We start from the raw sequence: 15,378 nt of genomic DNA on the forward strand, positions 1-15,378 counted from the left end.
TATAAATTTTATATTAGATCCTACTTCCACACACGCTAAGATCTAATATTCAAGGGAAAGGTTGATGTAAAGTTTAAATTGATACAAACTGATTATTCAAATCATCAAAAGTTGGCTTCTATTTAAGAATTTCTCATTTCAACGATTATCTAATATCCATAAATCAGTTAATAGGAGAAAGTGAGCTATAATTACGAGGAAAAAATTTTAATTTAGTATATTAAATATAATATAATTGTTTTAATATTAATGATCGATAATAGACTACGAATAGGTTGTGGAAATACACCATAACGGCAATATTTAGAGTAGCGATACTTAATTTTAAAATTAAAAACTGAATTAGATAAGATTTTACTATTTATTTGCAAAAAATTGCTTACAACAATCTATTTCAATCAAATTAATAATACTTATGTATTATATTAATTTTGAAATATATACATAAACCGAAATTATTTTAAAATTTTAATGCTATTTATATATTAAATAATTCATGTAATTGTAAATATTTATTATATGACTTTTACTAAAATTATGTTTTATAAGAAATGTTTAAAATTTAATGAGAAAGTTCTACAGTGACGAGAAATTTTGTCAAATTTTAAATACACTTTTATAAAACGTTGATTTCATTCATTTTTATAATAAAAAATGGGTTAATGTTACCTATGGTTCCAAGATGGCGGCTCCTCTGATTCCAGCAAGGAAACAGTGGGGACGCACGTTCTAACCTAACCTAACCTATTCTAATAATTTTGTTGGTAATAATTATGGTAATTTATTAGACTAGGTTAGGTTAGGTTAGAACGTGCTTTCCCACTGTTTCCCTTCTTCTATTTGCTGGAATCAGAGACAAGCCGCCATCTTGGAACCATAGGTAACATTAACCAAAAAATGTAACGAAAAGCTAATTTTACTATTTTCTAATATCTCTGTTGTTTATTATTCAGGAAAAATTTCTGAACAGTTTGCCCTAAGGAAAAGTAAATAGTAGCTTAATCTAAATTTTCTCTGAAACTTATTCTTAAACGTATACTTCAACTTTAAATCTATTTCTTATTATTATGCTTTAAGTAGACTATAAATAATTTAAAGTTATCCATAGTTTATTCCTCAAATTTACTACTCTGTATAATTATAATAAATAATTTTCAACTCTAACCCTTACAACGATGTAGTTAATGAAAAAGTTTAGATAATGTCTATTAATTAATATTTAATTAAAAAATATAAAAAAATTAATGATTAAATTAGTCTTAAAATTAATTAAATGTTTTATGATCCTGTAATTTACATTTTATAAAATTGTACATAAAAACAATAAATTTATTTTTAACCGATCGATTCGAATTTAATAATGTAAAACAGTAATAAAGAAAATATTTGTCAGATGACATTAAATCTTATTTAGGCCTTTTTTTTTATTTTTATGTAACAGATTTGGCAAATGTGTATTCTCAAGCTTACAGATTTGTTGCTATCCACAAGATGGATTCATTCTCTTTAGTGATTCATTATTTTTATACAAACATAGTCCTTTTAATGTGAATAACATCCTATTGCAACTCTTCTGTTATTGTTAATTCATTCATATAAACAGTTAAATATCATTACTAATTAATTTTATAAAATATTTACTTTATAACTTTTGTTTTATAAAATAAAATATATATTATTACAACATTTATTTATAAATATATTAAAGTAAATATTTATTTTAATTAATATATTTTAAGCATAATTTTGCACAATAAAATTTATATTTGTTACGAATAAACTATTGTCCGTACGTATCTTTGAATTACAGAAAATAATTTATAGTGTCTAAGAATATTTTCGAGTAACTTATTTATGTTTAAATTTATAAAGTAAAAATTCTGCATAGAATAATGTTAATATTTAAATAAAAATGAATAAAATTAACAATTGTTTTGAAAAGTTTTCTATATTTAAATAAATTATTTGTAAGAAATATTGTAGCAAATGTTAATCTAAATACATTTTGTTTATATTATTAAAAAATGAAATAAATGAATTATTAAAATATATTCCATTTGTGGTATTTGTTATAACTATTCACTTGTAGAATAAGCAAGTTCGGTGTTTCCTAAGTAAGATAAATATTTTATGGTTCGTTATATTGACATTTTCAAATATAAGATGTTCCTTGCCATTTTAAAAAGTTTTGTAAAGTCTTAAAAGTATTTTCAAAGTTTATACAAGTTGAAAGTATACAAGATGAACTATATGGCCACATCTGTCACAGGAGGATACTTTGGATTCCTAAGCACTACTACTACATCACACTCCTGATGTAACAACGATTGAGTTAGATTAAAATGACATTTTTTCCGAACTCTGTGTTTGAAAAAGCAAAGTTTTTTAAAGCACATTGACGACAAGAATCTTCCTTTATATAAAAAAAGTTTTAAATAATTAAAAGTTATCTCTACTATAGAATATATAACTCAATTCTTAATAGTTATAAGAATTTTTATAAATTTTTTTTTTTTTAATTTTAAGAAAATCAATTTGAAAAAGATATTTCCTGTTGTCGTTAATAATTTACTTAACTAAAATTATAAATTTATTTTTATTTTTTGTAAAAAAAAAAAAATAAATAAAATAATATAAAATACAATTTAATTTCACAAAACTTTAATTCTTTTCTTATTAAATTTAAAAATTAATATGTCTAAAATTATTAAATTGAAATCATATAATGAAATGTATGGTTAAATCTACTAAATCTTTCATAATTATTATTTTATAATACGAGAAAAAGAAGAATTTTTAAAATACTGTATTTCAAATTTAGAAAATTAATTAGTTATTTTCTAATTTAATTTGAAAAAATAATAAAAGTCAAATTCATTTATTAATCTAGACTTAAAAATGATTAAAAATAAATGGATTTCATAAATTTTTTGGATAGTTTGGATAAATTTGGATAGTTTATAAGTCTGGAATGTTAGATTTATACTTTTTTTTTATTTTTAAATTATTCTAAGAACTTTATCTACATTAAAAAATAAACTTCATCCATTTGATTATTGAATACGTTTTAAAAGCCAAAATCGTAAATTTTAGAATGTTAAATAATTAACGTTATTTGGTGACATATAATATATAACAAACATTTATTACTTTTTATTTAATCAGAAACATATGAAAATCAGAACGAGTAAATAATTAATTTATAAATTGGGAAGTATAAAAGAAATTACGCAAACATTTCCATCATCTACTGTGCGTAAAATCTGGATAATTAGCTCGGCTGCGGATTATTTAAATAATTAAAAGACGTAGAAGAGAACAACTAAATCCTTTAATATTAACGTATATATATGAAAGCAATACCACTAGCTGTATTCGTTAACCCAGAAAAATTATTATTCAGGATCAGAATAAAACCTGAAGCTTTAGGAAATTGAGTAAACATTTTCTTCTAGAATTAGACTGGAAATCTATATAATAATAATGTTTAAAAAAATCTTTAGTTTATAGTTTTATTTTTAGTTAACGAAGAATATAAAATTTCATTATTTTTAAATTTTGTTAATTTGATGTTAATTCCTATTCAATTAATTAGATTTTGAAATCTATTTACTGTATTTTCCAATATAAAATAATAAGTTAAATCTTAACGATTCCTCTTATTTTAGGGCTTCGAGATATTAAAATTAAGTTAAGAAATATTATAAAAATAATTATTACTATCAATCATTATTATTATCATTAACAATTATTGATAATAATTATGATGATGATGATGATTGTCAGTGCAATAAGTTATAAAAATAGTGATTAATTTTCGTTCTTTTTCTTTTAAATTGTAATTACAAAATATTAATTAATGCTTATCACTTTTGGTATTTTGTTTCTGACCAACTGAAGTATATAAAACAATATTCAAATATTGTTATAAATAAATACTTATAAACAAATTTTATTAATAATTTCGACATTCAAAAATATATAACTTATTGATATTTATTCGATATTTTTGCAATTTTATTCAATGTTTATTTGGAATGTGTAGGGTACTTGGAGATAACCTTTTAAACAGATAAAATTTGCTTATAAGCGTATATTTATGTATTAACTATATAATTAAGAAACAGGTCAGAAAATGTTTTAATATTGATAATTACGTCAATATTGATTTGCAATTTTGACAGAACTTTTACTCAGTATTGAGTATAGTACTTAAACTAAATTATCTAATTTTTTTAAATAAAAAATATATTTATCTTATAAAAGTCAATAAAATAATATAGTCAAAATATTTCATAATGATTTTTATTAAAATAATCGTTTTCTAGAACTAAAAATCGTATGTTGAAGTTCTTTCTTAAAATATTAATAATTGGGCTGCAATTTGAAAAAAAATTATACACCTATAAATTCCCACTGTCGTCCGTCTGTCCGTCCGTCATTCCTTAATCTCCAGTTAGATAGATGGACGACGAGATCAGATATGAAAACCTTATGGGCAGGAAGCTCCGATTAACTATAAGGGAAGTTTTGATGTCACTTTATTTCAATTCAAAAATCCCCCCTTTCGAATGGTATTAAATAGATGGCGGGCACGACTTTATTGTTAAAGGAAAAGCATGATGTACAGAGGCAAGCCACTACTAATTTGAGGTTGAGAGCATATGTTTTAAATAAAATAAATGAAAAATATGATTAAAAATTGCAGCCCAGCATTGTGACAATGTCACAATACATAATTGCTCGTTTCTTCTATTGCTCGAAGAGAATTTATTTATTGCATTTCAATTTTGATGTACAGTACATTTACTAAATTTTGAATTATGGTATACGGTACTTCAAATTACTGTAGATATAGTAGCACATATTATCAACCCATTGAAGAAAAAAGAGTCTGATTACAAACAGAATCCGAACTAACGTTCTTTAGTGACGAAAGATCTAATCATGTAAGTACCGCATACGCTTATTCTATCTTCTAATGGACCTTTTAACTTTACTCTAGAAACAATTAATTTTAATCACGCCATATATTCATGTAATAACTGGATAAATCATTTCTTAGTATACATACAACTAACATCCAAACTGTAAAATCCACTCCATAAACCGAAAATTCACATAAAAAATAAACAAAAACCTAAAAAATAAAAGTGTTAAATTACTGTTACATAAAAAGAAAAAAATAACAATTTGTTTCTTTTGCCTCTTTATTAAATTAAATAAATGAACAAAAATAAGTCTGTAAACCCGTTGTTAATTAAAATATTCAATTATTTGCATAGGATGTAGATTTAAATTTTACGCAAAGTTGATGCTTTGTTTATTTATTAATTTTTTGAATAAATTTATTTCAGTAACTTTGTTTATTAACAAAATTATCATTCGAAATATTAAATGAATGATTTCAATTCATTGAGATTTCTATTGAATTTTCATACTTATTTAGTTATATTAGCATTAGGCTACGCACGAGATAACATCCATCAAATGATGCCATTTTACATTAAATGGAAATTTATTAAGTTATTGTCCTATTTCTTTTACTTATTTAATTGTTCATTAATCATATATTTATTTATATTTTTCTTTCTTGTGCATTTTCTTTTATGTCTCATTTCTAAAATAGTAGATTTAAGAACTACTGGCAAATTCTAATATGATGTTTTATTGCCGGCTTATATTCGTTTGGTTCAATTCTTTCTTCCCATTTTTCCTCAGTAATACTTTTGTATTATATAGACACATCTACTTTAATAATAAGTTTTAAACAAAGTTTTATTATGCATATTTTTTATTTTTAGATTTAAAAGACATGTTAGATAGTATTTTAAATAGAACCGATATAATAATTTATAGCTATGAGAAAAATTATAAACAATTATATACAGTACATACAATCTTGGATATAATATTGGGCAACACTTATAAGTGAGAGTTAATAATACCTCACCTACAATCAAAACAGGAATGACTGAGAGGCAGCTTATGAGCGAATTAATCAAAACTCTCGAAAAGTTTTTCGAAATTTTCGGATCTTTCTTCAAGAATCGTATAAAAAGCGTAATAAGAATTTTTCCACCAATAGAAAAAGTAACCATGCGGAGTGCGTTATTAAGTTTTGTCTAGTCTATATTTGTGGAAGTAATGTGACATGGATTCTGTTATACAATATATTCTGAAGAAGTCCTCTCACAAGTGAAAACCTTGTAAAAAGATATACGTATGAAATAATTATGAAAGATTATAAATAGTATGGAAAACATGACAGGCATTTCTAGAAAGATTATCATCAATATCATCCCATAATTATAACAGCAAAACAAAAATGAAACTCTCCCAAAATAGGAAACGTTTGTTGACCAATAACCGGATAGAATCGGTTCGTTACGAGTTTTTCTTTCCAGGAATCCTTAAATTTAAATGTATCCTGCCATACCATTCTCCGAGTTCTGCAACAGAAGGGATTTAGCGACAGAAATATATAGAAGTTGCCTCATACCCTAAGGCATAAGCAGCATCATCTCTCAGAGAATCCGATTTTAATATAATGGTTTTTCCTGATGGCCCGGACAACTTGTATTCATACGGCTCAGATTTGATCGCACTGCACGTAACCATCAACGTGTGAATAGTGAATGTAGTATAATTTTGATTTGAAAATGCAAAATGTAAAAACTCCAAAAAAAGGTTGTCAACCAGAAGTATAAGAGCAGTGCTTATTTGGAAAAACTTCAGCACGTATTTCTCTCATGAATTAAATACTAATTTGGCCGTAAAAATGGAAATGACAAGAAGAAAGGAACCAATACTTATAGCCAGACGAGTCATTCAGAACTTCCAGGTCGACGATTTGAATGTTTCGTATTGAACTGCAAGAGACAGGGATCTAAATATCATAGAAAAGATCTGCTAACTTTCAGTAGCGCAGAGATTAAATTACGATGAACAGTATATGGCAGACATGGGCAAATCCGGTTCTTTTTGAGGTACATGCGGCTCTTGCTGAAAGCATTAATTTCTGTTTATTATTATTATTTTTACAATTTTATTTTTATAATTTTGTGAAAATATGTTTATTAAAAAAATTCAATATTTGTTTTATATTACATTTATATTATATAATAAGATCGCGCGCCTTACCATACTATCCGTCACGACAGTACAGAACTGCGGCTCCCATGCATTTTGCAAAACCTACATTTCGGCTCCCACTGAACTCTTGCTTGCCCACTCCTGGTATATGGGATGAATTTGTTGATCAGGTGATTTGTCATTAAATTGTTTTCGTTCATAAGTATGAACCAAAACTGATTCTTCCGGTTATACAAAAGCAAGGAGTTCAGTTATAGTGAAAAACCAAACCTACAGTCTTGTCTTTAAGAAAATGTGTGTTTGATTCTTTGATGGTAACAAACATGATGTTTGTGTTAAAACCTTAAGTTTAGTAGAAATTGTGTAACATCTACATTACGTAATACTCTACCCCAAAACTCTATACTAGCTTTGGAGTGGGACGCATTATGTGCCAAATGATGGAAAACATTTTGGCCAGAGGAGTATAAACTGCATAATTTACACGATTTAAAACGAAATTTAATGGGTATTTGTAACTGAAATCCGTCAAATCGGATATTTTTGATTAAACATATTTATGAGTTTTTTTAAAATTTGGTTCAATTTTCAAATTTCAGAATTTTAGGAAGAGAATCATAAAACAAATTATGTAAAAATTAATTTTTAAACTTATTTGATAAAAGTGATGCTATTTGCACTTAAAATAATTTGAAGATTTTTATAATTATTATAAAAATTAATTTCAACAAACTATTTATTACACTTTTTACCTTTAACGTTATCTAATGCTAAACAAAATATTCTTTTATAAATAATAATTTTATAATAAAAATATTACCGATATTTTAATTGGAAAATATTGTGTTTTGCATTTCGATTAACTAAGTTAACGAAATGATCGTATTCAATGATCACAAAAGTAAAAATTTTAAATTTAAATCTGGATCTTAATTAGATCATTACATCATAAATTTCTCAATAACAACTTTTTGGTGTGAAATTTCTTAAGGAGATTGATGATACAACTAACTACATGTATGCATACTGTATTTCCTCGATTAAACCCCGGGGGTTTACTTTTATAACGTACGTATTCCCAAAGGTTTATTTGAAGATTTAGATTTTTTCGAGGCTGGGATTTTACCTTGCAGCAAGAGAAGTGTGGGTAAAAATTAAAAGAAATACTTATAGCTACAACATTTGAAACAATTACTGTTTTCATAGTTAACCCGATTCAATCTCTTCCAATTCAGTTGTTGCGTTGTCATTCCTGTCTGCTTTGATGTCGTCGCAGGTTTCGTTTAGTTTATTTGTTTACGACGTAGACGATCTGTTGAAAGGAATGTCTCCAGGAGGTCTTTCTATGAAAAATTAGCCCCTATTTTGATGTTACTAATGTAAGAAAAACCGGAAAATTCCACGTGGCAAGCCAATGGCCAGGCGCGAATCCACGACCGAGTAGCCGAGTGGTTTTATCCACTTGGCTACTCGTGGGCATGTAGTCATAGATATCGAAATCTTGACTACCACTGTCTGGTGCACCTTTAAAGAAATTGTGAATTTGAACCAGAGTTTTCCTAATTACTCTTTGGTTAATAAGCTCTCGACTTGTAATCTCGATTGTGACTTTCCCAGCTCAATGTTCGATAATATTTATAATTTTATCTCAAAAAATGTTTTCTCGAATCCTGGAATAGAAAATGCTTTCCGTCTCTAGAAAATTTAAAGATAAAATTATAGTTAAACTTCTTATCTTCCACTTTAAACTACATTGCCTTAAATATTGTAGTACTTCAACATTCCCATACTTCTCAATCCGGAGTTTAGAAGATCTTTATTCCCCCGGGTTTATTCGAAGACTTACATTTATTTCAACCCTAGAGTTTAATCGAGGAATATAGTATATACCGTATACTATTACCGTATAGAAGCATCGTAAATATTAATATTTCGAGTTAAGAAATTTTTTAATAATGAATAATTCGAAGAAGAATTAATAACACTTTTATCAAGAACCCTATTTTTCAAGTAAATAAAATCTGCTTTAATTCTATATCAAATGAAACTATCATGTTTAATGAGTACAGTAAAATATTATGAGATTTTTGTAAATGGAACATTAAATAACATAGTTTACCAAATTCGGTAAATATAATTACAGTATTTACATCATTATGTAAATGAATAGGTACTTGTACTTACAAAATTTTCAATGGCTATCCTCTTCGTTTCTGTTTCTTGCAAGTATTATTAAATATAAAAAGCATAATGCATAAGTGTACTCTTAGAGAAATTTATTACAAAAACGTGTTTAAGAATTATAATTTGTAAATAAAATGATATTAAATTAAAGCAGACAAAGCCCGGTATATAAATAACGAAAGTTCATTTTAACAAAATGACAACATGACAGCAAATTGTATAATTTATAAATCTGAAGAAGAAGAAATTAAAAAATAAGTTTTCAAACTTATTTAGAAAATAAAATGTAAAAAAAATCGGCAGCAACTCTTCATTTTAGCATTTCAAGATGCGAGGTGGAAGTAAAAAAAGAGCATTAAGCTAAAAAAATATTAAACATAAAATTAAGCGATATTCAAAAAACTTGATGTACGAAGACATAATTTGATGAATATTACGTCACTGTTGATTGATTAGCCTTTTCCTAACTAATCGTATGATTACAAATAAAGGACGAAGTCATTTAATATAAATGTCCGAATATAAGTTTCGTAACTATTTACAAAATTTATAGTAATCATACATTCAAACATATTGATAATTATTGAAGATATTTTAAATAATTTTAAAGAATAGATAATTTAAATTTAAGGAATGACTTTTTTCCCCAGGTAAAGATTTAATACCATCAAAATTTTTAAAATTATCTTTATCTCAGTTTTCCATCAAATTGGAATTTTGTCAAATTGAATATGATACACGACAAGGTGATCAACTTAATTCAATATTATTGGCCTATAGCTCTTTTATCGGCAACGAGAATTTGCTTCATTGGAATTTTAGCATACGAATTTCAACAATGGACTTTAAATAACAATCTATATTTTGAATTTCAATATGCTTATATTGCAAACAAGGACATAAAGTTAGCTGTGTTTGTCTTACATTCTGTAATTCAGTTACAGTTGTCTAAAAAATACTATAAATTGTACGCTGTGTTTATCGAGTTGGAAAAGACTTTTCACAGTGTATATATATATCAAAAATTAGCTGAAAAATTAATTCAAAAAGTGTACAGATAACATATTTTTCAAGACTATTAAAGGATTGTTCAACAATTACAATATTAACATTGTTCTTCGTAACTACCAATATACTGTATATATATATATATATATATATTCTTGTTTTAACTTAACAAGTGAAATTTTGCAAGAAGATGCTCTCTCTCCGCGGCACTTGTTTAATTTCTACATATAGGGAATTGAACACTATTTCACTAATTCAAATGATGATAATTGATGTAAAACGTTTAATGTAATTTTATTTGTCGATGACATAGCTCTAATAGCACCCACTAAAATAGCTTTACAACGTAAAATATCATAAAAAGTATTTTGAATCAATTTTTCTAAAAATTAATCCAACGAAAAGAAAAACTATAGAATAATAGAAATAGAGAAGAAATTCCTTACAGGAAATCAACCTTTACAAATGGTAAACGAAATGATGCATTTAGGTTTAACTTTTAATTGAAATAATACATTTAAAGTACGTAATGACTGCAAGTAATACCTTTCATAACTAATCATATCTTATTATTTACATTCTTAAAAGATGCTAAAGTCCACGTTTGCATGAAATCATATAATTTAATAATAAATCCTGTAGTGTGGTATGCAACCCAATCTTCTTTTGAACTAGAAAATTTATGAGAAATTTTTCTTGATATGCTTTACATTAGGTAGATTTTGGTATTTTTCTTTCTTTTCTTTCTTTTTTTTGGTGCAGATCATTAAAGTTCTATTATCGTTTAAAAATCAACAGGATGGGAATATTAAAATAAGATTGGAACACATGTTTAATTGAGTAATAATTAGAGTAATAACAAATGTTTGTTCAAATTTACTTACATCTTAAATAAATTTGGTATGCTTTGTACCCTTTTTCCGATGGTTCTGAACAGGACTAGGTTTATAACCTCATTTAATAACATGAAACCTCACATATTCAATAATAATTAAATGATGCATTTGCCAATTCTATAAATGAAGACCAGGAAGCTTTGCATAATTCTGCTTTTTTATCGTTTAATATCATCAAAATTTATATGTTTCGTTTTCGTTACTTTATATAAAAACGAATGTAGATATTTCAATAAAACATTCACTAATGCAGATAAAATTAAATAATTTTTCAACATATATTAATAATACGTATATTAACTGTTCATCAAAGTTACGTTAGTGATGTGGAAATTTTGCATGTACAGTTTACCAATTTTTAAATAAATACACAGGATTATTTTCGTGGGCAGTATGAATTAACTGTGATTTTTTAAAATAATACTAATAATAATTATAAAAATTATTTAACTAATTTAACAAAATTATAATTATATAAAATATATTTAATTTTTAGTCAAATTTATAAATGTAAACGTACAGTACATTGTATGTATGTATTATTAATTCATTCAGTGTTTGCCTGCTTTTTTGCACACTAGTACACAAGAGATATCGTATAATTGAAGTAATAAGTGTCCGAAATTACACTGCTTTACTGCAAGCAAATAATAAGTAAAACGATGAATGCTTAACGTTTAAAACATTAGTTAAGACTAATATCGACAACTAATACAATAGCAAAACTGTATGGTAGCGGAGACAGTAGGCTACTTGTAATAACGGAAAAAAGTAAAATCATTTAAATCCCATTAGAATTTAATATTGTATGAATAAAGCTTGAGAGAAATATTATATAACATTACACATATATTTATATATCTTTTACTGTTTAGAAATAACATTTTAAAGTAATTTGTACATATTTTTGATATAAAATGTTATGTATTTTAATAAAACAGTATCAAAAGTTTCTAAAGAGCTGTATAAAATGCAAATTAAAATATTACATATATAAACAATTTGAAATAAGCAATATATATTTACAGTACACACGACCAAAAACAATCTTAACTATAAATTTTCTAAAAGAAAAGATTTGAATATACATGAAGTCCATTGAATACTTATTAAAATAAAAACGAAAATCTCAAAATATAATATTAATTTTCCATATAGGCCTACATCTGAATTAAAATTAGGAAGATACGACTTAATTTTGTTTTAATGTTTAATTATAATAAATAAAATGAATAGAAAGTATGATTAGAATATAAATGCAACAATAAACTTTTCGTAAGATCGCTAAAAATTCGTTTCTTGATGACAAAATGAAAGAAAAATTTAATTTGATTTCAATAAGGGAAATCAAACATGTTTTTAAAAAAATATATAATTAGGAAATTTTATAAATATGGAAATTAATTTATCTTATTTGTTTTGAATAATTTTAATATGCTTAACGGACTATATAAGAATTAATTAATTGAAATTGTTCAACTATTGAAAAGTATACAATGGATGATTAATTCTTTGCTAAAGTTTACAAAGCATAAACATAATGAAAATTTCACTTTTGAAACTATAATTTTCATATAATTTTTCATCGAAATTTTGTTATACCTACTGCCAGTGATTTAGCAATGACATAAATAATACAAAATCAATTAACGAAATTTTTAGATATTATATAAATATTTGAACATTTTGTTTTATATCTGAATAAAGTATATACTAACGCAATTAAAATTTCATTTAAAAAAATATAATTTTGTTTATTTATTTAAGAATTTATTTTATTTATTTATTTAGAAAACTAATCAACTTTAAGAAATACATTTGGGCAAATTTTACTTAATCTCTCTCCCCTTGATTACCAAGTAATAATTCTATTAATGAGATTTTATAAGTAGATTGGCATCAATTAGCTTTCACAAAAGAAAGGAAAAAATTTAAAAAGACAAAGTCGAATCGTACCTTCTAAATTAATTCTTTGACTTCGTGTCCCTAGACACTTTTGGACAAATGAGAAAAGAGCCCATTGTTCAGAAACTTTTCGTCTCTGTAGATTCGACCTTTAATTCTCCTTTAATGAAAGGGTTAATCGTTATTGGTGTCACAACTACCAGATCTTTTGTTTTCCTTTCGTGAACTGTTTAAATTGCTCAGAGCGCACAATCACTTCTCTTTTATGCTCTGTAAACTTTTAAAACTGCAAGATCTTCGAGAGGTTCTTTAAATACTGAAATGGCGTTAGTGCTTCTAACCATCTATACAAACTAATTATTCTGAGTGCAAAGATTCAATAACAAACAAAATTTTTATTCAATACTTTTGTGAGTTTTCAATATTTACAATGTAATATCTATTTTGCTATCTGGGAAATTTCACATTTTCATTTACGTTTATGTAACCTGCAGAATGTATCTATTCATTTTTTTGTTAACAATTTCTTATGAAGTATTTTTATATAATATTTTGTTAATTAAAAAATTGTAAAAAAACTATTGTTTTAAAGTGACAAAGTTAGTTAAGTGTATAATAAATTTTACTTTCTAGAGCTTTAGATAAATAACATTTATATGTGTAAGACATATACGCAATAATATATTAGAAAATATTCATTTATTCTTATATAAAAGATATATAAAATTAAATTAAAGTCAGTTATAGTTTATTACATAATTGGCAATTTTAAAAATGGATTTTGAATTGAAGTTGATAAAATTATTTTTAAAAATATCTAGAAGAATCTGTTTAGTAAAAGAAACGTAATCAAAGAAAAAGAATTAAATAAAATTCGATAATGTTAAAGTAAATGTTAGAAATTTATTACATTATTCTAACAAAACAGAAATTAATTATAAATTTATTTATTAAATTTTAAGAGTTTACAACATCTGCACCTTCTGTTTTCATTTACGTATGAGATAAATTAAATAATTAAAAGGAAATTATTTTAAAGCAGAGTTTGAAAACGTTCATCCAGGCAAATTGCTTAGATGACATAAGTAATTATACTAATAAGTAACTGAAATTTGAATTAATAAAAAAGAATTATTCAAAATATACAAAGCCTTTTCATGAAACTATCATTTTTTAAAATCTATTCATGATTGAAGAGTAATTAATAATTTAGGTAGAGCAGTTGTTTATTTCGAAGGATTTCTAAAAATAATCTCGTTGAATGTTTAGAATAATAAGAATAATAATAATCTCATTTATACATAATAAATTTCAAAATATTATAATGAAAACATTAAATATTAAATAATTATTACAAAAGTTTAATGATTTCATTTAAAAGCTAATTTACTTCGATTTAAATATTTTAAAATTTATTTAGATTTAAGACATGTGAGTTTAGTGATATAATAAATGGAAACAAAACTGAGAAAATAAGAATTAAATGAAAAGGCGAGAGCTATGAGATAAAATAATCCAATGCTTCCTACTCAATGATTATTCTATTTTTTTATTTGAGATTTACAATAAATCAATCAATGCTATTTACGTGACTAAATAATTGATTTTAGAAATTTTCCTTCAGTGTAATGTTAATAATGAATGGTTACGGCTATTTACATCCATTTCACGTGATGGTAATAAATTACTGCCATAAATGATTATATGCTTCATTTTATCTTTGTTATTATCAATATAAAAAGTGATAAAAATTAATAATTATTAGATTATATATTTATATTTAATTAGATAACAATTTTAATATTAAAATTTCTTTTTAACTTAAAAAGTATTTATTATTTCGTTTCCCTGCAATGAAATTATTTAATCCTTTAATCTATTTGGCTTTGGGCTTGAAATTTTCATAGCAATTAAGCATACAGTAGAATCTCGATTACCGGAGATAAACCTATAAGTGAATACACTAGTTTTCTTATACTGTAGTTCACAAAAGGAAGTTTAATACGATAATACATATTACAAAATGATTTGTTACTGTTAGTTTTTATTATTTAACTTTGATATATGACAAATCGTCACATTAAAATGTAACTACAATAATACACATTTTCATTCTTAAAAGTATTGTACGGCCCGTATTAGTTGTATAATAAATGATGCAAAAGTTGTTATTATTATAGCCTATATGATTAAAACCAGTAAATTATTAAAAGAGATTTAAAAGTAATACATCATATAAATCTCCTATGTTTGTAATTTTTAATCCGAAATGGCCGAAATCGTACATTTT

At 24.9% G+C, this 15,378-nt stretch overlaps 1 protein-coding gene across 2 annotated transcripts in view; it reads right to left on the reverse strand.

Moving 5' to 3' along the window:
- Nucleotides 1-15,378, reverse strand: part of LOC136977538 (leucine-rich repeat-containing protein 24-like) — a 420,341-nt gene that overhangs the window by 38,074 nt on the left and 366,889 nt on the right. The window lies entirely within an intron of this gene.

Source organism: Centruroides vittatus, unplaced genomic scaffold (assembly GCF_030686945.1).
Source record: "Centruroides vittatus isolate TY-2023 unplaced genomic scaffold, ASM3068694v2 contig_460, whole genome shotgun sequence".
In the NCBI taxonomy this organism is placed as follows: Eukaryota; Metazoa; Arthropoda; class Arachnida; order Scorpiones; family Buthidae; genus Centruroides; species Centruroides vittatus.